Raw genomic sequence first — 24,891 nt, 5'->3', positions numbered from 1 at the left:
ATGTTGATGCAGAAAAGTATATAAACCATAATTACACAGCTCAAGAAATTTTCACAAAGTGAACACACCTATGAACCCAGAACTCAGACTGAAAAATAGAACCATTCCTACGATCTCCAACAAGTCTATTCATGGCCTTTCTCAGTGTAACCACCTTCAACAATCACCTTCCTGATTTCTAACACCACAGCTTTGTTTAGCTTGTTTTGAGCTACAGTATATATAAATAAAAGCATGTATGCCTTTGTGTATGGCATCATTTCAATATTATGTTTATGAAATCCTTCCAATTTGTGTGTAATTGAAAATTATTTATTCTTATTGCTCTACTGTTCCTTTGTATGAAAAACAACTATTTATCTTTTCTATTGTTGATGGACTTTGGACTGTTTTCAGTTTGGAACTAATAGGTCTAGAATAGTTTTGTTTCCTACAAGTGAACCCTGATTCATTTGTTTTACATGAAGCTATTCTGCCATGCTTTGGTCCACACACACAAATGAGGAGAAAAAAAAAGATTGAAGCCATCACAAGTCTCTGTTCATTTTATTCTAAGCAAAACAAGAATTGATTCAATAAATTCAGTTCATATTAATATCAATCACAGCAAGTTTCCTTTTGTGCTGATTTAAGCATGAAAAGTCTGTTATTTCTTTAGTACTTAACTCCCTTCAAACTAGAGTTCTGAAGGAATCTAATTAAAACGTTATATGCCTGTTAAAATGTGTAGACCAAATAAAAGGGACATGATATGACTGTGGAAACACCTTCTATCACAACTTACATTTTCCTTTAAATTTGTATTTAGTCATTTCATAACTTGACACGATTTTTAAAGGTTTATATGACTGATACTCATTTTAACAAGAAAGTTTAAATAACAGACTCCTCAGTTAAATATGGAATCTGGTTCTCTTACTCCAAACTCAGCTTAATACTCCCCTCAGAGCAGACTCCCTTTCGTTAAACCATGGGATTTCTTATAGTTGATTTTATTAATATTTCCATAGCAAAGCAATATTTCTTCACTCCCCCTTACCCTGCCTTCACTCTTCTCTTCACCCCTCTCCTCTCCTCCGTTCAGATGTCACAACTGACCCCTCTGTCATCGTTCTCTTCTCCTCCTCTGCCCACTCTCCCTTTTCTCCTCTTCCTCTACCTCTGTTTCTTCTTTAGAAAATTAGATTAAGACTCTCTAAGCAGGGTAGACAAAATCACTCTCAGGTCTTAGGAAAACACTGTTATTGAGATATTAAGGTCAAAATGTACAAGGGAGAAAAAGAAAATCTGCTGAATTGACTAAATTTAGAGCAACGAGGGAAGCCCCTTTGTCGGCCAAAACTCAAACCAGATTCTGAGCCTAAAAGACTTAACAATGTCACAACGAAGTGACACAGAGGAAACTTTTCTACATAAGTTTTCGCTCCCTCCACCTAAGACACAAATCAGCGGAAGCGATTCCGTGCCTGGAATTCCCCTACGAACACCGTAATTCACCGAGGAGCTTTGGGCTCCGGGAAGTCCGAACATCCCGGATTAGAGGAGAGTTGGCCATGACTCCCCGTCGGTACCGGCTAGGTATGGTACCAGCTATGGCGAGTACAGAAGCCTGGCGGGTCCTGGGGCAGGCAGACGCTCGCCGGATGTTACTCGACTGACTGGATATTTGCTGGAAACGTTAATGCCTTTGCGATGAGGACTCTCTCTAATTGCGGTGCTCTCAAGTACCAAAGATCTTCTGACTTCCTTTCCTAGAATTCTCATTTCACCTTAGCATTTCCAAAAAACTCACCAAACACAAACGTTTGCACACATCACCTGACACGTGATTTCACCAATATATCCAAGTCAGAGGTTTCACAGCTGTAGTCGTGGCCGAGTGGTTAAGGCGATGGACTAGAAATCCATTGGGGTCTCCCCGCGCAGGTTCGAATCCTGCCGACTACGGAATGCTTTTTTGCTCCAAGTGAGCTAACTTAATCAACCCATCGGTTTGACAGTGTGAAATTACCTAACAAGGAAATCCTTACCACCCATTTCCTAGCACAAGGGTGCAAACTTCTTGACTGTCCTGATGCCTCGCTCATTCAAACCTCTACCGCCACTGGGTTCCCATCCTGCCGGGGATCCCGACATTAATTCTTATTTGTCTAAAAGTAAGCAATATTTTCTATAAGCAAAACGCAGGTCTTGGCGATGCTGCCTCACTTCCTGTCTTCGAACCCCGTGCCTCGAATTTTCCTCATGGAATTGCGCCAGTGAAGAAAACAAATATAAGGTATCTCTTATCTTTGTGTTCACAAATATGCCTCACTTGGAAAAGTAGGGCTGGGCGCAGTGGCTTACGCCTATAATCCCAGCACTTTGGGAGGTCGAGGCGGGCGGATCGCTTGAGGCCAGTTCAAAGCCAGCCTGGCCAACATGGCGAAACCCCGTCTCCACTAAAAATACAAAACTTAGCCGGGCATGGTGGCGCGCGCCTGTAATCCCAGCTTCTAGGGAGACTAAGGCAGGAGAATCGCTTGAACCCGGGAGGTGGAGGTTACAGTGAGCCAAGGTCGCACCACTGCACTCCAGCCTGGACAACATAGAGACTCTGTCATAGACATAACGTAGAGACAACATTGAGACTCTGTCTCAAAAAAGAAAAAAAAAAAAAGGTAGGTCAGCCCCCTCAATTTGAATTTGTCTGATATTTCCTCTGAGTTATATTCAGGTTATTTTGGCAGGAATACCACAGAAGTGAAGCGAGGTCTTTTACCGTTCTTCAAATCCAGAGGCACATGATGTTAGTTAATTAGTACTGATACTCACAACTGTGATGAATTCAGATGATGTCTATTAAGTTTCTCCACTGCCAATTTACCTTTGGTATTGCTCATTACATGATTTATGCAGCTTACTTATTTTGCATTATATTTGGTTATTTTGAAAAGTGTAAGTTAAAGGAAGAAGAAATTGAAGAAGTTCATTGAATTCTGGTGGCTTCTCGGTGAAGCCACCGTTGAAGTCTGTAATCGAGGAATACCCTTCCTGCATGTAAAATAAATCTGGAATGTTAATCAACATTTTAATTTAATTTTTAATTATTACCATTATGTTATTTAAATGTTAGTGTTTAAAATGTAAAAGGATTGATACTGATATTATTGTGCAGTAGAGTTATGCACAATTATTTCTTCAGTCACTCTACCTCACATTTGAAATAATATGTAGATGCTCACTTTCAGCTATAATTGAACATCATTTGTCTCTGTTTCTTCTTTTACTTACTGACCATATCCAAAATGTGTATATGCATAAGTGGAAATTAAAATTAAAATACTCCATTCCCAATAGCAGTAAACATTTTAGAGTCTGAAAATAAATCTAACTGCCGGGCTTAGTGGCCCACACCTGTAATCCTAGCACTTTGGGAGGCCGAGGGGGGTGGATCACGAGGTCAGGAGTTCAAGATGAGCCTGACTAATATGGTGAAATCCCGTCTCTACTAAAGATACAAAAATTAACCGGGCTTGGTGGCATGATCCTGTAATCCCAGCTACTCAGGAGGCTGAGGCAGGAGAATCACTTGAACCTGGGAGGCGGAGGTTGCAGTAAGTGGAGATCATGCCATTGCACTCCAGCCTGGGCGACAGGGCGAGACTCTGTCTCAAAATAACAATAATAAATAAATAAATAAATAAATAAATAAATAAATAAAATAAGTCTAGCAAAAGATATGCAAGAAATCTACACTTAAAACTATAAAACGTTGCTAGTGGAAATTAAATGGAGGAAGTGGAGGAAACATAACATATTTATGTCTTGTTAGACTCAATTTCATCAAGATGAAAACTATTTCCAAATTAATCAATAAGTTCAATTAATCCCAATCAAGTTCTGAGCCTGTATTTTTTAAAGTTTAACTAGCTGTTTCAAAAATATATTTAAAAGGTAAAGCAACTTTAGAAAACAAGAAAAACTCTAGTTTACAGATTCAAAGAAAATAAAAAATAGAAAAAATAAAAACAAGAAAATATTAAAGAAGATAGTAAAGTTGGAGGACTTATACAACACGTATATCATGACTTATTGCAAACCTAAATTAAGAGTTATTACTTATTTATAAATATTAACACTTTTTAAATTTAAATTTTATTTTTAATTGATACCAAACATTATCTTCACTGCTATGGTATCACCTTGGCCAGGCTGAACTACTTTCCCCAGAATTTCTTTTTCTGTGTGTCTCTGGTTAGAATGGTCCCCAAGAGATATTCTTGCAGAAAGATTTGAGAAAGAAAGCTAAGTAGCAGTCATTTTGTAGCTCATGCTAACTCACCTGCTGACTTATCTTGTCACATGGTAGTATTTGTGCCTGCAACTAACTACCCCACCTTCCTGTGGGTTCTCCTTCAACCTCTGTAATTTCTGAACCGAATGTTTGTGTTTAGCTTCAAGCAAAGGACCCTGTCTTCTATAGTATACTACAACATCAAGGAGAGGCAACAAGAGCTGACACGGATTTCATTTCATCCTGTGGGGCTCCCAGTTCATGCTTGTGTGTTCCAGCTTGTTCTATTATTCCCCACTTTACCTCCTTCTTCCTTTCTTGATAATCTGCCCCACAGTCTTTATAATGCTGAAGCTTGAAGTACACCCCAGTGGTTCTGCTTCTTTTATTGAATCCTGACTGCTACATATCAGTGACTCAACTAAATGATCAAAAACTTGAACAAATATTTTATAAAAGAAGATGTTCATGTAACTAATAACCAATTATTTTTCATGGGCCTGTTGCAATTGTTGACTCTCACCGTGTTAATTATGAATAAAAGTAGCTGCAATAAAGTGTATAGTCAAGAAAAGGATCATGGAGGAAGAGGATCAGTAAACACAACTCAAAGGAAAGGATGATATCCCACCAGGATTTAAAGTCAAATTGGTCGTTTTTAAGACCAGTGCCAAAAGGACTCCTGTTTCTTCTCCATGGTAAAGTAATAGAAACCAGACTTACCCTATCACCTTAAACAACTGGAAAACTGTACAAAGTATATGTAACAACTTTCTTCAGACAGACAATAGGCAGTGACTAATTTTGATACCTGGGAAAAGGGAACAAATGAGAAAGAAATTGCCCTATTTACTGCCTATAATCAGATTAAGAGGAACATTTCATAATCATAAAGAGGTCAATACACCAAGAAGCCACAATAACCCTACATGTATGCACCTACAAATAGTGCTTCAAAATATGTGTAGCGAAACCTGCTAAACTGCAAAGAGAAATAGAAAAATTACTCAGTTATAGTTGGAAATTACATTTTTATTATTTTTTATTTTTTTATTTTTTGGGACAGAGTCTTGCTCTGTTGCCTAGGCTGGAGTATAGTGGTGCGATCTCGGCTCACTGCAACCTCTGCCTCCCGGGTTCAAGTGATTCTCCTGCCTCAGTCTCCCAAGTAGTTGGGATTACAGGTACCCACCACCATGCCCAGCTAATTTTTGTATTTTTAGTAGAGACGGGGTTTCATTATGGTGGTCAGGCTGTTCTCAAATTCCTGACCTCAGGTGATCCACCCACCTCGGCCTCCCAAAGTGCTGCGATTACAGGTGTGAGCCACTGTGCCAGTCTGATAGTTGGAAATGTTAACACTTCTTTCTCAGTAATTGATAGAACAAATGGTCTGAAAATTCAGTATGAATACAGAAGATTTGAACCATATTACCACAAATTTGACCTCATTAACATGTATAGAACACTCTTCTCAGCAATAACAGAAAATTTTCTTGTCAAGTGCTCATAGAATACTTACCAAGACAGACCTTATTTTGGGCTAAAAAAATAAATCACTGTAAGCTCAAAAGGACTGAAATTACAGAAAGTATATTTTCTGACCACAACAGAATTAAGCCAGAAATCAATTAACAGAAATTAAACAAAATAGCCTAAAACCAAATAATACATCACAAGGGAAATTTAAATTATTTTGAACTAAATAAAAATGAAAACAAAATATTAAAAAATGCAGCTAAAGCTTTTCATAGAAAAAAGGCTTATATTATAGAAGAAAAAAAGTGGCCAGGTACTATGGCTCATGCCTGTAATCCCAGCACTTTGGGAGACTGAGGCAAGAGGATTGCTTGAGCCCAGGGATTTGAGACCAGCCTGGGCAACATGGCGAGACCCTTCTCTACCAGAACAGGAAAGAAAGCAAGCAAGGAAGGAAGGAAGGAGAGGGAAGGAAGGAAGGAAGGAAGGAAGGAAGGAAGGAAGGAAGGAAGGAAGGAAGGAAGGAGAGGGAAGGAAGGAAGGAGAAGGAAGGAAGGAAAGAAGAGAAAGGAGAGAGAGAGAGGAAGAAATGAAGGAAAGAAGGAAGGAAGGAAGGAAGGAGAAGGAAGGGAGGAAAGAAGAGAGAAGAGAGAGAGAAAGAGAGGGAGGAAGGAAGGAAGGAAGGGAGGGAGGGAGAGAGGGAGGGAGGGAGGGAGAAAGAGGAGAGAGAGGAAGGAAGGAAGAAAGGAAGGAAGGAAAGGAGAGAGGGAAGGAAAGAGAAGCTGGGCTGGTGGCTAGCGGCTGGCAGGTGCCTGCAGTCCCCAGCTACTCAGCAGGCTGAGGTGGGAAGAATGTTTGAGCTGGGGAAGTGGAGGCTGCAGCAAACAGAGATTATGCCACTACACCCCAGCTGCCCCCCAGCCTGGGGGACGGAGCCAGACCCTATTAAAAAAAAAATTGTCTATCAATCATCTATAGTTTCACCTTAAGAAACTAGAAAAGTAAGAGTAAATTAAATTCAAAGTAAGTGGAAGAGAACAAATATTAAAGAGCAAAAGGGAATGAAATAGAAAAACAATAGAGAAGGTCAATGAAATCCAAAAACCAGTGCTTTGAAAAGATGAATAATAAATAAATCTCCAGTCAGACTCGTCAGAAGATAAATGCAGCAGGAAAGAAAGAGGGGACATTTACCCAGGTAATACAAAAAATAAAAGAATATTTTGGATAATATGCCAATTAAATTGACAAATTAGATGAAATATATCAACTTCTCAAAAGATAGGAACTACTAAAACCCACTCAAGAAATAATCTGAATCATAATATAACTATTAAAAATATAATTTATAATTTAAAACCTCTCAAAAAGAAAACTCCAGGCCTAGATGGCTTCATTGGTAGATTCTACCAAACCTTTAAAGAGGAAATAATATCATGTCTACATAAACTTTTCCAGAAACTGGAAAAGTAGAGAACACTTTCCTACTCAGTTTATGAATTGGATATTAGTTGACATCAAAACTTGGGGGAGATGAAGGGAAACAAAGAACATAAATGTATCTGTTTCCACTGAACTGTACACTTAAAAATGGGGCAAAAATGGTAAATTAAACATATATATTTTACCTTAATAAAATAAGATACTGTAAAAAATTAAAAATGAAATAGCCCTACCTCAGCAAAAACAAAGCAAACAAACACCAGATCACAGTTTGAGAAAAAAAAAAAAAAATGCAAACCAATGTTCCTCATGGAAATAAGTGTAAATATTCTTAACAAGTGTTAGCAAACTGAATCAGCAATTTTTAAAAAGGATGATATGCTCTGACCAAGTGGGATTTATCCTTTGAATGCTGAGGAGACTGTGCCTTTCTGTTCTTAAAGATGTTCATTTTCCATCTCTATAAGGAAAGAGTAATAGATACAGAGTAAGATGCTTTGATTTCAATACTTAGTAGCCCTGTGAATTACAAACTTCTCTTATCTGAACATTTTTCTTATTGTAAAAGTGGATGGCAGCACCTCATGGAACTGTTATGAGAGTTACATGAGGTCCTGAATATGAAGGCGTTTTCTACAATGTGAAATTTAGAATAGTTAGATGGTATCATTTTTTTTTTTTTTACTGGTTCAATATCCATGCCACACCACTCCGTATTTCTTCAAACAGATAACAAGGTACTACAATCATCTTGTAGTCTTAAGGAAGTGTGGGAACACTTTAAGTGCAAATACAAATAAATACATATACTTTGCTTGAAAATTTGAAAGAGAGAAGAGCTGAAAGAAGAAAACGATGAGGAGTTATGATCCAACACCTCCGATAAATTAGTATTAACTTTTTTGTTTTTACACAACCAGGTTTTAAATGCATAAGTATGCAATGGCATATTTTAGCCTGTTTTTCCATTTTTAATTTTCCAATTACATAAATATTGCAGTACCTGTTTTTCCCTTTTTAATTTTCCAATTACATAAATATTGCAGTACCTGTTTTTCCATTTTTAATTTTCCAATTACATAAATATTGCAGTACCTGTTTTTCCATTTTTAATTTTCCAATTACATAAATAATGCAGATTATTTTTATGACAAATGTAAAGAATACAAACGTAATCGAAATTGATATTTTAATCTCTCACATTCCATTTTGCTGTTTTATTAGATAGGTGAGTGTCCCTTCGGATGTTTTTAATGGACTTTAATTTGGGGGTTCATTCGATATAAATAGAACTATTTATGTTCGCTATTTTGTGTATTAAAGTTTACACACATTTTCCAATTAAAACGATAAGAATCTAATTCTTTAACAGCTGCATGGTACCCTATGACAGGAATGCATCACACCATTCCCTTACTGGTTAGCATATTTATATGCTATATACAAACAATGCCACAGTGGACATCTTTGCATTGTAACCATTTAAATCATGTAAATCACCAGCTGTTTTCGCCCAGTTTCTACTTTGATCAAAGTGCCGATTTCACACAAGTTATGCAATCTTCCACTCTGTCTTCAATTACCTACGAGTGTCCAGGACTATCGAAAGACGGGCTGTTCAAAGGCAATGGATGAGTGGGGGCCATAAGTTAGGGTCTCACTCCACTTCGTAATTAGCAAAGTTTAGTTCCATCTGCAGAGACTCCACTGCCAGAGCTCAGATCACAGCCTACTTTCGGGCGCCGACGGGAGCTCGCTCACCGTTTGCTAACGTGAAGTTTGTATTGTTTGCTTGGAACGCTGATGCTGCTCATCCTCACGCGGAAGGACTCTCATTCCAGTGCTCTTGTCCAGGTGGCACAGGAGGTTGGCTTTTTTTTTTTTTTAAAACCAAACTCTCGTTGTACCTGAAAGTTTACATTCAACTCACAAAGCCAATTTTCTTGTACCAATACAGTAGTTATCCTGATTTGCATTTCTTCATGTCTGTAACATGAAAAAAAAAAAACGTGGTGCAGCCGCGTAGTCGTGGCCGAGTGGTTAAGGCGATGGACTAGAAATCCACTGGGGTCTCCCCGCGCAAGTTTGAGTCCTGCAGACTACGAGGTAACAAGGGAAGATTTAGAAGAAAGAAATTCAAACTAACTTGCATGTTGCGAATTGAGTTTGGTACTTCCCCGATCCTGAAACCCCATAACAATGAAGGGTGGAAGTGATTGATTGACTACTTACTATTTTCATTAAGATTATGGGTGCCTTAATTAGTAGATACCTAATCATTTTCCCTTTAGCAGAACCTTTGCACGGTTTTCGGGGACGCCTTGCGTTTCCCTGCCCTCCAAATCCTCTTGAAGCCTGTACTTGTTACAAGTCTTGATAGTGCTTTCCTCTTCATGGAAATTTAGTCCTAGTCTGAGGTCCAAGTCTGTGGTCAATTATCAGTTTCTGTGGAATCAGTGGTTCAACTGCTTTTGTCACCTGGTCTCGCTGGTTGCAAATGACTAGAAACACTGTCAGAGATATCGACACTATCACAATCAAAAAAGCAGGCTGTCCTGACAGACCCCTTTGTTTCGACTGAGGCGGCATATTAAAGTGTAAATTCACCAAGTATAATCAATTCAGTACAATACAGACTTACAGACTTAAAAAAGTGGACGAGAGTACTTCAGTTTATTAGAGGTAGTCAAAAGAGGTGGTCGCTCGGTTCTTCCTCGTTAGTATAGTGGTGAGTATCCCCGCCTGTCACGCGGGAGACCGGGGTTCGATTCCCCGACGAGGAGAAAAGTAGTTTTTGCATCTTCTGCCCATTGATGGCCCCTACCTGGCTCTGAGGGCAGAGCTGCGGTGGGACCCACTTGCAATTCCTCCTTAACTGTCACTGGACCCTCTCAACTTTCCTCACTCCTAAGACCAGCTGTTCTGATCAGAGAAACATTCCAGTCAATTCTGAAATCTCAAAGTCACAGTTAGTTTAAGGCCCTAAGGAGAATCTAGGTTTAAATAACACAACATGTACTCATTAAAAGTTATCGAGAATACAGTTGTGTAGCATCTGCCTCTTATTTGCATGGTCAAAAAGCTCATGTAAATGTTCAAATCCTCCATCCTTCTACACATGAAATCCTGGAATGAAGATATTGACATGGTCCAGCTGGGGGATTGTGTGTGCTCCAGCTGCACTAGCTGACCTGGGCAACTCCAAAGTATAGAATCCACAAGATGTCAATCAAACGTATGAGGGAAGATGACGAAGTGGCCACAGACTTTGGAGGAGATTCCCAAGTTTCAGGAACACATGAGGAATGTCAACACTGCTGCTTTCAACAATATCTGAAGCTTCAGGCAATGTGTTAGTGAATGTACGTCAGATTTAAAATAAAAATCGAGCTTCCTGAAAGGTGGGGGTGGGGGGGGACTTAAAAAGCCATAGCAATCAGGACAATGTGATACTTGCTTAGGGGGTGTAAATTAGCTCAATCACTTGCGAGAATGACTTAGCATTATCTATTAAAGCTTGAATGTATACATGTACTGTGGCTCTGCAATTCCACCCATAAGTATATCTCTCCAACAAAAATATTTATTTATATTCACTGAAATACATGTACAAGAATATTCATGGCAGCACTAGTTGTAATGGCCAAACTGGAAATAATCCAAATGCCTCTATGGAGGTGTTGGACTTTAAGAAGCGCCTTGACATCAGGGGCTGATTTCAAAGAGTGGAGAGAGTGGAAAGTTACTTGTCAGAACAAAAGCAAGGGCATTTAGGGGTTGCTAAGACAGAGGAAACTCAGAATAAAAAAGTGGCCAAGAGGGGTGAGAACATTCCTGTATTTGGCACCCTGCTAGCTTCTCTTTTGTTCCATTCCTTCCATCTCCTGGCCTTTCTCCTCTCTTCCATTTTCTTGTTTTTCCATATCTTTTCTTCTCCTCCCTAGACCTTTTCTTCCCAACTTTCTTCTGTATGAGAACCAAAGTACTGAGTGTCTGAAGTTACACCTTGTTTCCTGAATGTACTGTAAAGCCCAGGTAAGTGTTCTTGGTCTTTGAATGTGCTGGAGAAGATAGGAAGAATAGACTGGGGCCAGAGAACTTCACCTTGAATTTTTCTAAGCTGTAAGATGAAGGCATTTAACAAAATCAATAGAATAAAAATAATAAGGGCTTGGCAGTCAGAGGTTAGCTTTAACATCCACTTCCTGTGGTTTAATAAACCTTTCCCATTCTTGGGCTTTCGAATTTTCAGGCCGAGAAGATACGATGTTTGTGGTACTGTCTACAAACCAACCATTTATATTGAAGTTACAATCACAGTCATTGTAATTAGTGCTGCAAAACAGGTAATGCCTTATTGCTGTTGAATGACAGACAGTCCCTAAACTTCAGCTAACAAAACACAACACTTAATATACAATAGGCAAAATCTCCACACCCCAGACAAGCAACTTAGACTTCTCTACAGAGAAAATTCTATGGAGTCTGACTTCAATTCTCAGAGCTTGTAGGTAAGGAAAAGAGAATTGCCTTCCTCAAATTAGGATTAACGTTAGGTGGATTAACGTTAGGTGGTATTTACACCACAATAGATTCTCTCCTACTGGAGACACAGTTGTCTCGGGTGTTGGAGGAGGAGGTTAATGGACTCAGAGAAAGAGGCAAACTATAACGCAGGGTTACCTATGATGATGACAGAACGCAGAGCACAAGGCAGGGTTACCAAAGAAGACGACACCACTGTAATCCAGGAAACTCAGTTGCCTTTGGGGTGCAATTAGAAAGAAACTATTTGGGAGAAGTCAGGCTAAAACCGTAGCCGGCAGGATTCGAACCTGCGCGGGGAAACCCCAATGGATTTCAAGTCCATCGCCTTAACCACTCGGCCACGACTACACACCCGTGTAGCATTCTTGGTTAAAGCTTTTGAAGATGTGAGTAGTGTGCCGTTCTTGGGTAGTATAGTAAGTAGATACTACAGTAAAAGATGTTTTGGTGCCTGATTACTAAGTCTAGTAACAAATAATTTTCTAGGTGCATTAAGAGCTTCTAACTTTTAGATGAAATAAGTCATCCATAGTGAATTGGAATTCAGTTGAGAAATGTGGAGTTCAAAGGAGCATTCCAAGACAAGAGATTTGAATTTTCTCTCCCCCTAGAACTCCACTTGCTAGTCACGGTTGATGTACCTGTTCACAGGTATTTGTGAGATACCAGCAGAAAGGGAGTTTGGAGCTGAGGGTCTGATCCTAGTAGCTTCACACCCTCAAATGACAATGGCACAGGAAACCTGCTAAAGGAAATTTGAAGGAATTATGACCTTGGAGTCATTTGCTTTTGCTTTCAGTATTGAATACTAAGCCAGAAATATCTTCAACAGCTTTGAACTGCTTTGTTCTTTCTCTGGCTTAAAGAATTTGTTGAAACCCAATTTGAGCAGGGGTGCAGGAAGAGAAGGGGCAGGGAAGACCTAGCCTTCGTGGACCCTCTGAAGAAAAAGTTGATGGGAAGATCTCCATCCTCTCAGGAAAAGCTAACTCCTTTTCACCTTCCCCAGGGAGGGAAACAGGCAGTCCCAGGAGCCAGGGGAATATGGAGAACCTTAGATAACATGTTTTCCAAAATTTTCCAGCTTGAGAACATTCTTTGTCCCTCCTAATGCAAAAGAGCTTGTGAATGCCACACTAAATCTAGCTATATTAATACCTTTTTTCCCCCTAGGATTAAAGACTGTTGGTTCAGGGAAACACTACAGAACCAGGCTTTTATTGTTTATTCTTTAATGGGGAATCTCAGGGATTACAGCTTTGAGTTCTGGGAATTGAAGTGCTTGACCAAAGTACCACCAAGTAGATTCAGATAGACTTTCAGATACAAATGGGAGAATTCCTTTACATTTGAGACCCTCAAACTCTCTTGCAGATACAGTTCTCCCACATTCATTTTCATTTAGGGCAGACAAAAAGACAGTTGTTCCTGAAGTGAATTGCACTGTGTTGCTCAGAAAGATATGTTGATATCCTAACCTGTGGTACTTGTGAGTGTGACCTATTTGAAAACAGTCTTTGCTGATTTAATCAAGTTAAGAGGAGGTCACGCTGGATTCAGGTAGGCTCTAAATCCAGTAATCCAGTGACTATTGTCCTTATAGGAAATGGAAAATTTAGAGACACAGTCACCAGGACAAAAGCCATGTTGAGAGGGAGGCAGAGTGGAGTGATGCAATTACAAACCAAGAATGCCAAGGATTTTCTTCAATCATTAGGAGCAAGGAAAGAGGTCTAAGATTCTCCCTCAGAGCACCTAGAAAACAATCAACCCCGCCAAAATCTTGATTTTAGATTTCTGACTTCTAGAGCTGTGAGAATAAATCTGTCTTTTTAAGTTACCCAGTTCATGGTTGTTAGGGCAGTCTTAGGAAACTAATCAGCTCCCTTACCCGTGTTCTTGGAACAAGATCCTTGCTGTTGCTGCCCTAGCACTTCTCCATTCCACCAGGAAGCTCGTGCAGATGGTAACTCACTTCTTTTTTTTTTCTCTTGAGATAGAGTCTAGCTCTGTTGCCAGGCTTGGAGTGCAGTGGCGGGACCTCGGCTCACTGCAACCTCCGACTCCCTGGTTCTAGCGATTCTCTTGTCTCAGCATCTTGAGTAGCTGGGATTACAGGTATGCGCCACCATGTCCAGCTATTTTTTTTTTTCCTGTATTTTTAGTAGAGATGGGGTTTCACCACGTTGGACAGGTGGTGTTGAACTCCTGACCTCGTGATCCGCCCGCCTCAGCCTCCCAAAGTGCTGGGATTACAGGCGTTAGCCACCGCGCCCGGCTGACTCACTTCATTTTGAAGAAAACTCACTTAGCGAAACAATCCAAACTAAAAGAAATCATTTATGTTCAAAGACACCTATGATATTTTGTTATAATAATGAAATAGTTAAAATAACAAACATTTCCAACAATGGGAGGGAAGATGATTATGTAATATAGGTTATATCTACCTGGAAAAATACTACAAATCCAATAAAAACTATATTTTGCAACTCTTACTAGTGGATAGCAGAAATAAATAAACTAACAATATTTTTGAAAAGATTGTGATAGTTCAGGCAAGAAGCATATGATATAATGTTAAATGAAAAGAGGAGAATTTAAAAAATGCATATACTGTATAACCTCACGTAACATTTTTGCATTATACATATTTGGGAGATGTGGGAGAATACACCAACGCATTACTAGTTGTGTCTGGGTTGTAGGATCATAGGGGTTTTTTTTCTTTGTTTTTCTATGCTGTGAAGCAAACATCATTATTCAGGTTTAAAAACGAAGGGGCAGAAATAGCATTTTATTGCTGGAACAGGGAAAAAGTAGTCCCTAGATACAAGAACTTTGGTTTAGTCAAACATTTGGCTCAAGTGGTCACATTGTTCTAGGGGACTTCTGGTTAAAATGGTAGTGAAACCCAGGGCTTTATTTTTGCTTTCTTAAGATGCCCACAAGTTGGCAATAAAAGCAATTCAAAAAATGTGTAAACCTACAGTGATGAAGAGAGCATGAGAGCCAATAACGGATAGTACAAAACATTGTTTGCTTCCCAAATTAAAGTAGCTTGATGCAATGGAAATTTACGAGTTTTTTTTTTTTTTTAAGACGGAGTTTCGCTCTTGTTGTCCAGGCTGGAGTGCAATGGCGCGATCTCGGCTCACCGCAACCTCTGCCTGCCGAGTTCTAGCTATTCTCCCGCCTCAGCCTCCTGAGTAGCTGGGATTATAGGCATGTGCCACCACTCCCGGCTAATTTTTTGTAATTTTAGTAGAGAAGGGGTTTCTCCAAGTTGGTTTCGCTGGTCTCAAACTCCCGACCTCGGGTGATCCGCCGGCCTCGGCCTGAGATTTATGTCTTACCCATGTAACAGTGGATTGCAGATTTTTGTGTCAGCAAAAAAAGAGGAACCTGTTTTTTGTCCTTGTGGTGATTCAAGGTTCCAGGCCCCTTCCATCTTATGAATCTATTATCCCCTAAAGCTTGGGAAAGTGCACACTTCTTAAAGGTTTAGAGAAAAACATGTTACTTGCATTCATGATTTATTGATTATAACTAATCATATGGCCTCACTGAGGTGTAAGGAGTCCTGGCTGGGTAGCTTAGTCCCACAGACAACACTGTACTATGGAGGAGGAAACATGAATTTAGGTGGATACCACAGTTATCAACAAAATTTGGGAGACAGAAGGGAGTTGGATAAATAGTAATTGAATTAGAGTGGATAAAGCTGAAACCTGTTTGCAAGGTGGGAAGCCAACAATAATAAAGTTGATGTCACAGTTTCTTGGAAAGGCTTAAGAGTTGGAAGAACCTGCCAGGTGCGGTGGCTCACGCCTGTAATCCCAGCCCTTTGGGAAGCTGAGGTGGGTGGATCACGAGGTCAGGAGTTTGAGACCAGCCTGACCAACATGGTGAAACCCCGTCTCTACTAAAAATACAAAAATTAGGCTGGCGTGGTGACACGCGCCTGTGATCCCGGCTGCTTGGGAGGCTGAGGCACAAGAATTGCTTCAACCCAGGAGGCGGAGGTTGCAGTGAGCTGAGATCGTGCCATTGCACTCCAGCCTGGGCGACAGAGCAAAACTCCATCTCTAAAACAAACAAACAAAAAGAGAGTTGTTAGAATCATGTAACCTTAGACTCATTAGTCTGTACTGCCTCTCCTTCACAGAGGGTTTACTTTGGGAAAAAAGCTCCAGAGATGCTCTTGACTTAAGGATACCAGGTATAATTGAAATTGGGAGTGAAGCACATATTGAAAATTGGGAGATGGAATGAAAGTCTCTATAGGACACTTGAAGCTCCCTTTCTGTTTCAGAAAGTATGGACAGCTAAGTTTTCTCTACCACTAGCCCTAAACATGCAGAAGATTGAAAGACTCTGCTCCCCAAGAAAATGGACCATCACTAAGAAAACTGACCCATAGATACGGACATATCAAGGATCTGGATTGAAATGGCCTATCATACACAATCATTCTAGAATGAGGCCTATTTGTTTTACCATACCCATAGTACCAATTAGGTTTTGGGGTCTACCTCCTAAATATGACTGAACTGCTATGTGCCACCAGAAATTGGAGAAAACACAGGTACCAAGGCAAACAAATGAACAAAAGAGAGCCTGGTGGAAACAGAGATAAATAGGTAACAGAAGCAAAAAACAAAAACCTCAAAAAACAAAAACCTGTCATTATTATTCTCAGGGAAATAAGAAAGCATTCTGTATATATGAGAATAATAAGATACTATTCTATTATTATTATTATCGTTTCAAGACAGGGTCTCACTCTGTGGCCCAGGCTGGAGTGCAGTGGTGCTGTCATAGTTCACTAAGATGCTATTACTTTTTAAAGAGCATTAAGGGGAACAAGAACCCTTGAAAATAACAAATATGGGCATGGGGCAGGAGTATCTCAGCCAAGAAAATTATGTATGTGTTAGGGAAGCTCTGAGAGTATGGTTGTGGAAGCGCGCCACTATGGTTTGAATCCACAGGGTATATTGATCACCCTGCCCATGCTGAAGGTATTACAATGCAAATTGAAGGTGAAGGTGTAAAATCTCAATTCATTAAAAACAAAAATTTCCAGAAGGTGTCTGACCAGAAAGGAACCCCCAAGTTGCTGCAAGCAGAAACTGAGACCACTAAGTTATTTTCAAGACTGTCAGCAACCTTTTTCTCATGTTTCCATCATTCCCCTCCTTGGCAATCTCCATGAAGATGACAACTGAATCTTTATCTCCAGGCCTGACTTCTCTCCTGAGTCTTCCCAGTGGACAGGTCCACTTGAATGTACTACAGTTACATCAAAGGGCAGAAGAAATGCGCTTTTCCCTTTGGCCACCATTCTAATTTTTAAAAAATCCTTCCTTTTAATCCTCAATAAATATCTCCAAGGAATAATATTTAAAAAAAAAAAAAGGAAAATAAGCCTGGGCAACATGGCAAAACCCCATATTCATGAAAAATACAAAAAAATTAGCCAGATGTGGTGGTGCACACCTGGCTGAAGCAGGAGGATCACCTGAGACTGGGAGGCTTAGGCTGCAGTGAGCTGAGATCACTCCAGCCTGGGTGACAAAGTGAGACCCTATCTCAAAAGATAAAAGAAAATAACAAATATGACAGAAAAAAGTTTAACAGAAGGGTTAGAAAACAAAGTTGAGAACATTTCCCATAAAAAGGTACAAAAAAGAAAACTGGAAAAATAGAATAAAAGATAAGAAAATTAGAAGACAAATCTAGAAGTTTCAACAACATGTGATTGAAAGTTTCGTGGAGCCGGGCGCGGTGGCTCAAGCCTGTAATCCCAGCACTTTGGGAGGCTGAGACGGGCGGATCACGAGGTCAGGAGATCGAGACCATCCTGGCTAACACGGTGAAACCCCGTCTCTACTAAAAATACAAAAAACTAGCCGGGCGAGGTGGCGGGCGCCTGTAGTCCCAACTACTCCAGAGGCTGAGGCAGGAGAATGGCGTAAATCCGGGAGGCGGTGCTTGCAGGGAGCTGAGATCCGGCCACTGCACTCCAGTCCCCGGCGACAGAGCAAGACTCCATCTCAAAAAAAAAAAAAAAAAAAAAGTTTCGTGGAAGACAACAAAGAAAATAGAGAGGGAAAACTATTAATGAATGCAATAAAATTTTCTTTTCTCTCTCTCTTTTTTTTTTTGAGATGGAGTTTCGCTCTTGTCGCCCAGGCTGAAGTGCAATGGTGCGATCGTGGCTCACTGCAACCTCCACCTCCCAGGTTCAAGCGATTCTTGTGCCTCATCCTCCCAAGTAGCTGGGATTACAGGCATGTACCACCACGCCCAGCTAATTTTGTATTTGTAGTAGAGGAGTTCCTCCGTGTTGGTCAGCCTGGTCTCGAACTCCTGACCTCAGGTGATCTGCCCACCTTGGCCTCCCAAAATGCTGGGATTACAGGCATAAGCCAGCATCCCTGGCCGTTTAAATTTTCTAAACCTAAAAAGGATCCAAAGGATCCACCTACTGCCCAGCACAATGAACCAAAACAAACAAACAAAAACAAAAACAAAACAAAAACAAGACAAAAAACAAGAATTATCCAGAGTGTCTATTTTGGAATGGCATTTAAATTCATCACCACACTGGTAACAAGAAGACAACAGAGTAATGCTCACAGAATTCTAAGATAAAATTATTTTCACACTAGAAATCCCTACCTGACCAAACTAAAATCATTTATGAAGTTTGAATAAATATATTTTCAGAAATGCATCATGTTTTTTAGGTCATAAGCAGGAAACAGAGACCTCATGAGGACTCAAACTCCAGTGTCTTCCATGCAGGGAATTGGTTACAGAGGTGGTGGAAGATCAAAGAAGCCAACTGGGATGGGAGGTAGAAATCTGAACCCAAGGGGTGGGATCTCCCTCTGGAGCAGGCAGGTCTGGCAGGATCTGGAGCCATGGAGGAGACACAACTGCTGCCAGAAATGCTGCAAGTAACAGGGAGGGAAAACAAGAATTATCCTGACTTCCTTCTTCTCTCTACCTCTCAATATTCCTTCATTGTCTTCTATTGGCTGAACTCAGGCAGAAGTCGGCGGCCATCAGTGGAAATGCAGTGGTAGGGGCCAGCCGCTGGCACTACAGAGATGACCAAGGGAGTGGCTAGGAATGCATCTGAGCACAAACAGGCTTAAGATTGCCAAATGCAAAATCTCAAAAAATTTCTCTTTTCTCAGAAAGCTGTTGGAGGATCTTCTCCAAAAATAGGGAGTAAACCAAGAGATTTGTGACTTAACAAAAAAACCATTCAATACAGGCGAGCAGTAAAGGGGCTGGCTCTTCCGCAGATGGAGAAGCATCAGCATGATTGCTATGAAGCAGACCTACAGATTAACCAGTTCAGATTGGACAAGTTTTAAAAAAAAAGGAACTGAAAAATGACCAAATTCAGAAGTATTTTGCAGCACTGGAAGAGAGTTGGGGGACAAATTAGTATTAGAAACACAGAAAGGAGGCAAACAAACAAAAGAGGCAGTATTCAAATCAGGAAAAACAAGAGAATGTAGTTATAGTATACAAGTGATCCTGCGGTGAACAATATTTCCATGGACATAAGGAAACACTTAACATTTTTTAGCCACAATACTATGATACAAATACATTGAAAGATGAGGGTAGATAAGTGTATTTGTGTTTTAGGCTATATCTTTTCTTTCAGTGTGGGAAGTCTTTAGATATCTGTATCAATCAGGACATGAGCAGGAAGTGGAATGTTTACTTGAACTAGAAAAGTTGAAGATAATTTATTTAAATTATTATTTATAAATAAATGGGCAGCATAGATTACTGGAGCTACTAATCCGCACTACCCTTGAGCTTGACGGGTATAAGATGGAGCCTGGGACCTGCAGCTCTTTGGAGAGGGCTGTGTAGAGAGGTTTCCTGGCAGATGTTGGGACATTTCCTGGGGGATTCAGACTGCAGCCAACAGAACCAGAGAATAAATATACCAGCTTCACTCTTCACTCTCCCCCTGGATCTCTTGTAAGTATTCTCTTGGCCAAACTCAAGCAGGAGTCAGAGGATAAAGAAGCCCATTGAAAATGTCCATACTGATCAGCGCCAGGGCAGACAACAAGATGCAGAATGGGGCCAGGGGACCTGGATGATACGCAGCACGAGGTCTAAAATTGAGGAACCAAGAAATTGCAGGGCAGCCAGGTGCAGTGGCTCATGCCTGTAATCCCAGCACTTTAGGAAGCTGAGGTGGGTGAATCACCTAAGGTCAGGAGTTTGAGACCAGCCTGGCCAACATAGTGAAACCCCAGCTCTACCAAAAATACAAAATTAGCCAGGAGTGGTGGTGCACGCCTGTAATCCCAGCTACTCCATAGGCTGAGGCAGGAGAAAGGCCTAGAATTCAGGAGGCGGAGGTTGCAGTGAGCTGAGATCGCACCAGCCTGGGTGACAGAGTGACACTCTGTCTCAAAAAAGAGAGAATGAGAGAAAGAAAAGAAAGGTAAGGAAAGGAAGAAAGGAAAGAAATAGAGGAAAGAAAGAAAAGGAAAAGAAAGAAAGAGAGAGGAAGGAAGGAAGGAAGGAGGGAAGGAAGGAAGGAAGGAAGGGAGGAAGGAAGGAAGGAAAGAAGGAAGGAAGGGCAACAATAACAACCGCAATCACTTGTGCTTACGAAGTGTCAGGCACTGTTCAAAGTTCTCACTGAATTCTCTCAATAACCCGTAAGTGTTCTTCTTATTCCAGTTTTACAGTTGAGGAAACTAAAACACAGAGAGGTTAAGCTCCTTGCCCAAGGTTATAGAACTAGGAGTGAAAAGCAACTGGACAGCTGCCACTAGGAAACCTAAATTCAGTTTAGAGAGAGTTTGGAACAGGAAAATGCTGTGCTTCTTTGTTTTTCTTATGATTTTATTTATATGAAAGATCCAGAATAGGTCAATCCATTGAGACAGCACGCAGACTGGGGTGGTTGCCAGGGGTTGTGAGGGAGGGAGGAAAGGGGAGAAACTGCTTAATGAGTAAAGGGTTTTACCCTGCAGGGATAGAAATGCTTGGGAATTGGATAGAGGTGGTGATTATACAACACTGTGAATGCAGTGAAGGATATTGAATTGTTCACTTTAAAATGATTAATGGTGAAAAACAAATAAACAAAAAAAGACTGTCTTCCTTAGCACGCCTGAACAAATGCGGTGTTAATCCACTGAGTACAAGTACTGAGGCATCAGCCTAAATCAGTGGTTCCCAATCAGAGGTGATTTTGCTTCCCAGAGGACATCTGACAGTGTCTAGAGACAGTTTTGATTGTCATAACAAGAGATGGGGAGTATACTACTGAGATCTAATACGTAGGGGCCAGGGATGCTACTGAACTTTGTACAATGCACAGGACAGCCCCCACCACAAAGAATGACCTGGTCTAACATGCCAGTAGTGCCAAGGTTAGAAAACCCTGGACTACACAATAAAGGACTGAGGGTGAGAGGGGAATAAGGGCCCCGAGGTATAAACCGACTAAAGGAGTTCCTTCTATCACCCAGGAAAGAGCTTTTAGAGTGGAAAGGCAGGAGACTGTCTCTCCCTTTCTCTTTCAGAATAGTCCTGAAAATTAGTGCAACCTCGGACATCCACGGTTAAAAGTCAGACCCTGTTTTGGAAATGGCTTGGAAGGGCTGCTTTCTGTTCCTTCTCAAGCTGACAAAGTTGCTCTTCTTTCTTTGCTCAGACGCTTTCCTTCTGCAGACTGCCTTTCCTGACAAGAACAGACTCAGATAGTCTGTAGAGTGGTCCCGCCCCGAAGCTGCAAAATAGTGTGCAAAGCTGTCATGAGGTTTCCACTGCACAGTTCCAATGTTCCATTTGCTCTGGCGACAGATCTTTCGGTGACCTTCGAAAGTGGCTTCGAGATTGACGATGTATAAGAATCTGTGGCCGGAAAGCACAGCGTGTTGCCCAATACAGTCCACAGACGTCGCAGTTGCCTGGAAGTCACGAAACTACCACCACGTTCTCGCTGCTCCATCGCGCCGCCATCTCCCACTCTCGGCCTCTGCGGCCCCAAGATGGCACCCTCCCACCCACCAGACCCAGGTCCCCTGGCCCCCTGAGCCCTACACAACCCGCGAGTCAGCCCTGACATGCCCAGTCCCCTGCTTCTTTGTGTTTTTATAGAAAAAAACAAAACAAAACAAAAAACTTGCCAATCCATTTGGGTTATAAAACAACGTATTGTGCACATTTACTATAATGATAATAATTATATAAGAAATAATTTGGGAGACTGGTGTCCAAAATCAGCTATAGTCATGAGGGTTGCACCTGGAAGAGACTGCCTCTCTGATGTTCAAAGTTTGAGAATTAGTCCTTAATGAATAAATGTATATAGTGCAATTTTAAAGTGTATACTTTCCTTTTGTGAACAAGATAGAATCCGCACTAAACAGAAACCAATACAATTCTCTGTAACAAATTATTTCAGTAGAGGTCCAATTACCCTGTGATAAATATGCACCTGTTCTTCTCCACTGTCTGACCTACTTATGTCTGCATCAAGTATCCCCAAACTGCTCTGTCAGGAATATACACCCCAAGAGCCCTCTGAGAACTGGTTTAACTAGTATTTTGGCTTGTTATGGGTGCACCTGTGACCTAAGTTACAAGACCAATATTAATGAAATATTCATGTACAATTAAAAGACAATTTTACTTCAGTAGTATGATGCTTAATTTCTGCTTATTCATTTTTTATTAGTTAAAAATTTTATTAGTTAAAAATTATGCTAGATGACATACAGAGGAATATCAAATGCAGAGGATTCTTAGCCTGAGATTCATGGACCTCAAGTGTTTCATGAACACCTTGAGATAGTTTTCAAAATGGCGTATGTGTGTATCTAGGGGCATCTTTCTGGGAAAGGGGTTTCCTAGATTTTATTCAATATGATCTGGAGCCCAGAGCAAAAAAATATTGTACAAATCTTGGCTCTACTGACTTTGACATTGGGAATTTGAGGGAGAGGAATTTTCCATCAGCATTTTGTTTTTCGGGAAATAAATAAAATGACTATGAGCAAACATGAAGACCAATTCCCAAAGACTGGTACCAGTAGCTCCTGGTGTAGAACCAACTTCAGCATGGCAGGCAACAAAAAAATGTTCAGTTATACTGAGGGCAAAAGGACAATGGGAATCTCCTAAGTTCCCCAAAGTCACTTCTGCTGCTCCCTGATGTTTACAGTTCAAAGCAGATACTTGTGCTCCCAAAACAAACAACCTTGAAGCCCTGGCCCGATCCATGGTCTCAGTCTATCCTTCAACTTTTTCTCAGCCCTTCTTTTACTTCCACTATGGTATCGCCGCCCAGACGACCAGTCCACAGACTACGTCCCTATCTTGTATCTCACAGTACGTGAAAAGGTTTGGGCCAACACTGTCTTCTACATACTATCTTCAATCCCTGCCTAAACTCAAATATCCAGCTTATTTGAGCTTCTCAGTTTATCTAGGCTGTTAGCTTCTAGTCACCTGCAGTTTTCCCTAACTTTCTCTGTGTGGGTGTTAGTTTATTCACAGTTTTTAGCCAATATCCCATCACTACAAACTGAAATTTTCACAGGCAGGGCCAGTGCTTAGTGTACTGCTCAATTCTGTGTTCACAGCACTAACGGCAGCAGTGGGCATGGCACAAACATTTGTCCTTCCTATTTCCAAGTCTTTATACTCTCAGGTCAGTTGCATGCTGTGCAAGCTGTGTCACTAGGTCTGATAATGTGGCTCATTAAGCAAAAAGAGGAGATAATTGTACCGATGCACATTGCAAGCCAGAGCTCTGAATTCGTTTTGAAGAAATAACTTCATTTGGTCACATTTTTGTTCTTATTCCCATGATCAATAGTTTCCATTTAATTGGGAAGATAGAAAGGAGTTCCCTTATATCCCCACACTCAGTTTCCTTTATTATTAAAATCTTACATTGGTATGGTACATTTGTTACAAATAATTAACAAATATGTATACATTATTATTAACTAAAATGAATATGCTAGATTTCCTTCATTTTTACCTAATTTCCTTTCTCTGTTCCACGATCCTATTCAGAATTCCATGTTATTTTTAGTCATCATGACTCCCTAAGCTCTATTGGCTGTGGCAGTTCTTAGACTTTCCTTGATTTTGATGATCTTGACAGTTTTTGAAGAGTATTGATCAGGTATTTTGTAGAATGTTCTTCAACTAGGATTTGTCTGATATTTTTCTCATTATTAGACTGGAGTTAGGGGTTCGAAGGAGCAAGACCTCAGAAGTAAAGTGGGAGTTTTTTGTTTGTTTGTTTTGAGACAGGGTTTCCCTCTGTCACGCAGGCTGGAATACAGTGGCACCATCTCGGTTCACTGCAACCTCCGCCTCCTGTGTTCAAGCAATTCTCCTGCCTCAGCCTTCTGAGTAGCTGGGACCACAGGCATCTGCCACCACGCCTGGCTAATTTTTGTATTTTTTTTTTTTTTTTGAGATGAAGTTTTGCTCTTGTTGCCCAGGCTGGAGTGCAATGGCATGATCTCGGCTCACCGCAACCTCCGCCTCCCAGGTTCAAGGAATTCTCCTGCCTCAGCCTCCCGAGTAGCTGGGATTACAGGCATGCACCACCACACCCAGCTAATTTTGTATTTTTAGTAGAAACGAAGTTTCTCCATGTTGAGGCTGGTCTCGAACTCCTGACCTCGGATGATCCGCCCGCCTCGGCCTCCCAAAGTGCTGGGATTACAGGAGTGAGCCACCGCACCCGGCCTAATTTTTGCATTTTTCTTAGAGACAGGGTTTCGCCATATTGGCCAGGTTGGTCTCGAATTCCTGGCCTCAAGTGATCCACCTGCCTCGGCCTCCCAAGTGCTGGGATTACAGGCATAAACTACCATGCTTGGCCTAAAGTGCCATTTTTATCACATTATATCAAGACTATATACTATCAACATGGCTTATCACTGCTGGTGTAGTGCTTTTGGGATTTATTCACTGCTTACTTTCCCACCCTTTTTCATACTGTATTCTGTAGAGCAATCACTATGCAGAGCCCACAATGAAGGGGTGGAGTTATTTGGAATTCTGCTCAGGAGATTCCTTGAAAAACTGATATTTGTGGCACATCAGGGAAGCTG

At 40.8% G+C, this 24,891-nt stretch overlaps 4 non-coding genes across 4 annotated transcripts; 3 read left to right on the top strand and 1 right to left on the bottom strand.

The window, feature by feature from the left end:
* Positions 1 to 1,865: 1,865 nt before the first annotated feature.
* On the top strand, positions 1,866 to 1,947 carry TRNAS-AGA. Its single transcript has one exon. It is a non-coding gene; the product is annotated as a tRNA-Ser (tRNA).
* A 7,273-nt stretch (positions 1,948 to 9,220) lies between these two features.
* TRNAS-AGA lies at positions 9,221 to 9,302 on the top strand. Its single transcript has one exon. It is a non-coding gene; the product is annotated as a tRNA-Ser (tRNA).
* A 607-nt stretch (positions 9,303 to 9,909) lies between these two features.
* TRNAD-GUC lies at positions 9,910 to 9,981 on the top strand. The gene has a single exon. It is a non-coding gene; the product is annotated as a tRNA-Asp (tRNA).
* A 2,031-nt stretch (positions 9,982 to 12,012) lies between these two features.
* On the bottom strand, positions 12,013 to 12,094 carry TRNAS-UGA. Its single transcript has one exon. It is a non-coding gene; the product is annotated as a tRNA-Ser (tRNA).
* Between the last annotated feature and the right edge of the window lie 12,797 nt (positions 12,095 to 24,891).

The sequence above is a fragment of the Colobus angolensis genome, unplaced genomic scaffold, assembly GCF_000951035.1.
Source record: "Colobus angolensis palliatus isolate OR3802 unplaced genomic scaffold, Cang.pa_1.0 Scaffold237, whole genome shotgun sequence".
NCBI classification, from domain to species: domain Eukaryota; kingdom Metazoa; phylum Chordata; class Mammalia; order Primates; family Cercopithecidae; genus Colobus; species Colobus angolensis.
This window is presented reverse-complemented; position numbering and strand designations above follow the sequence as displayed.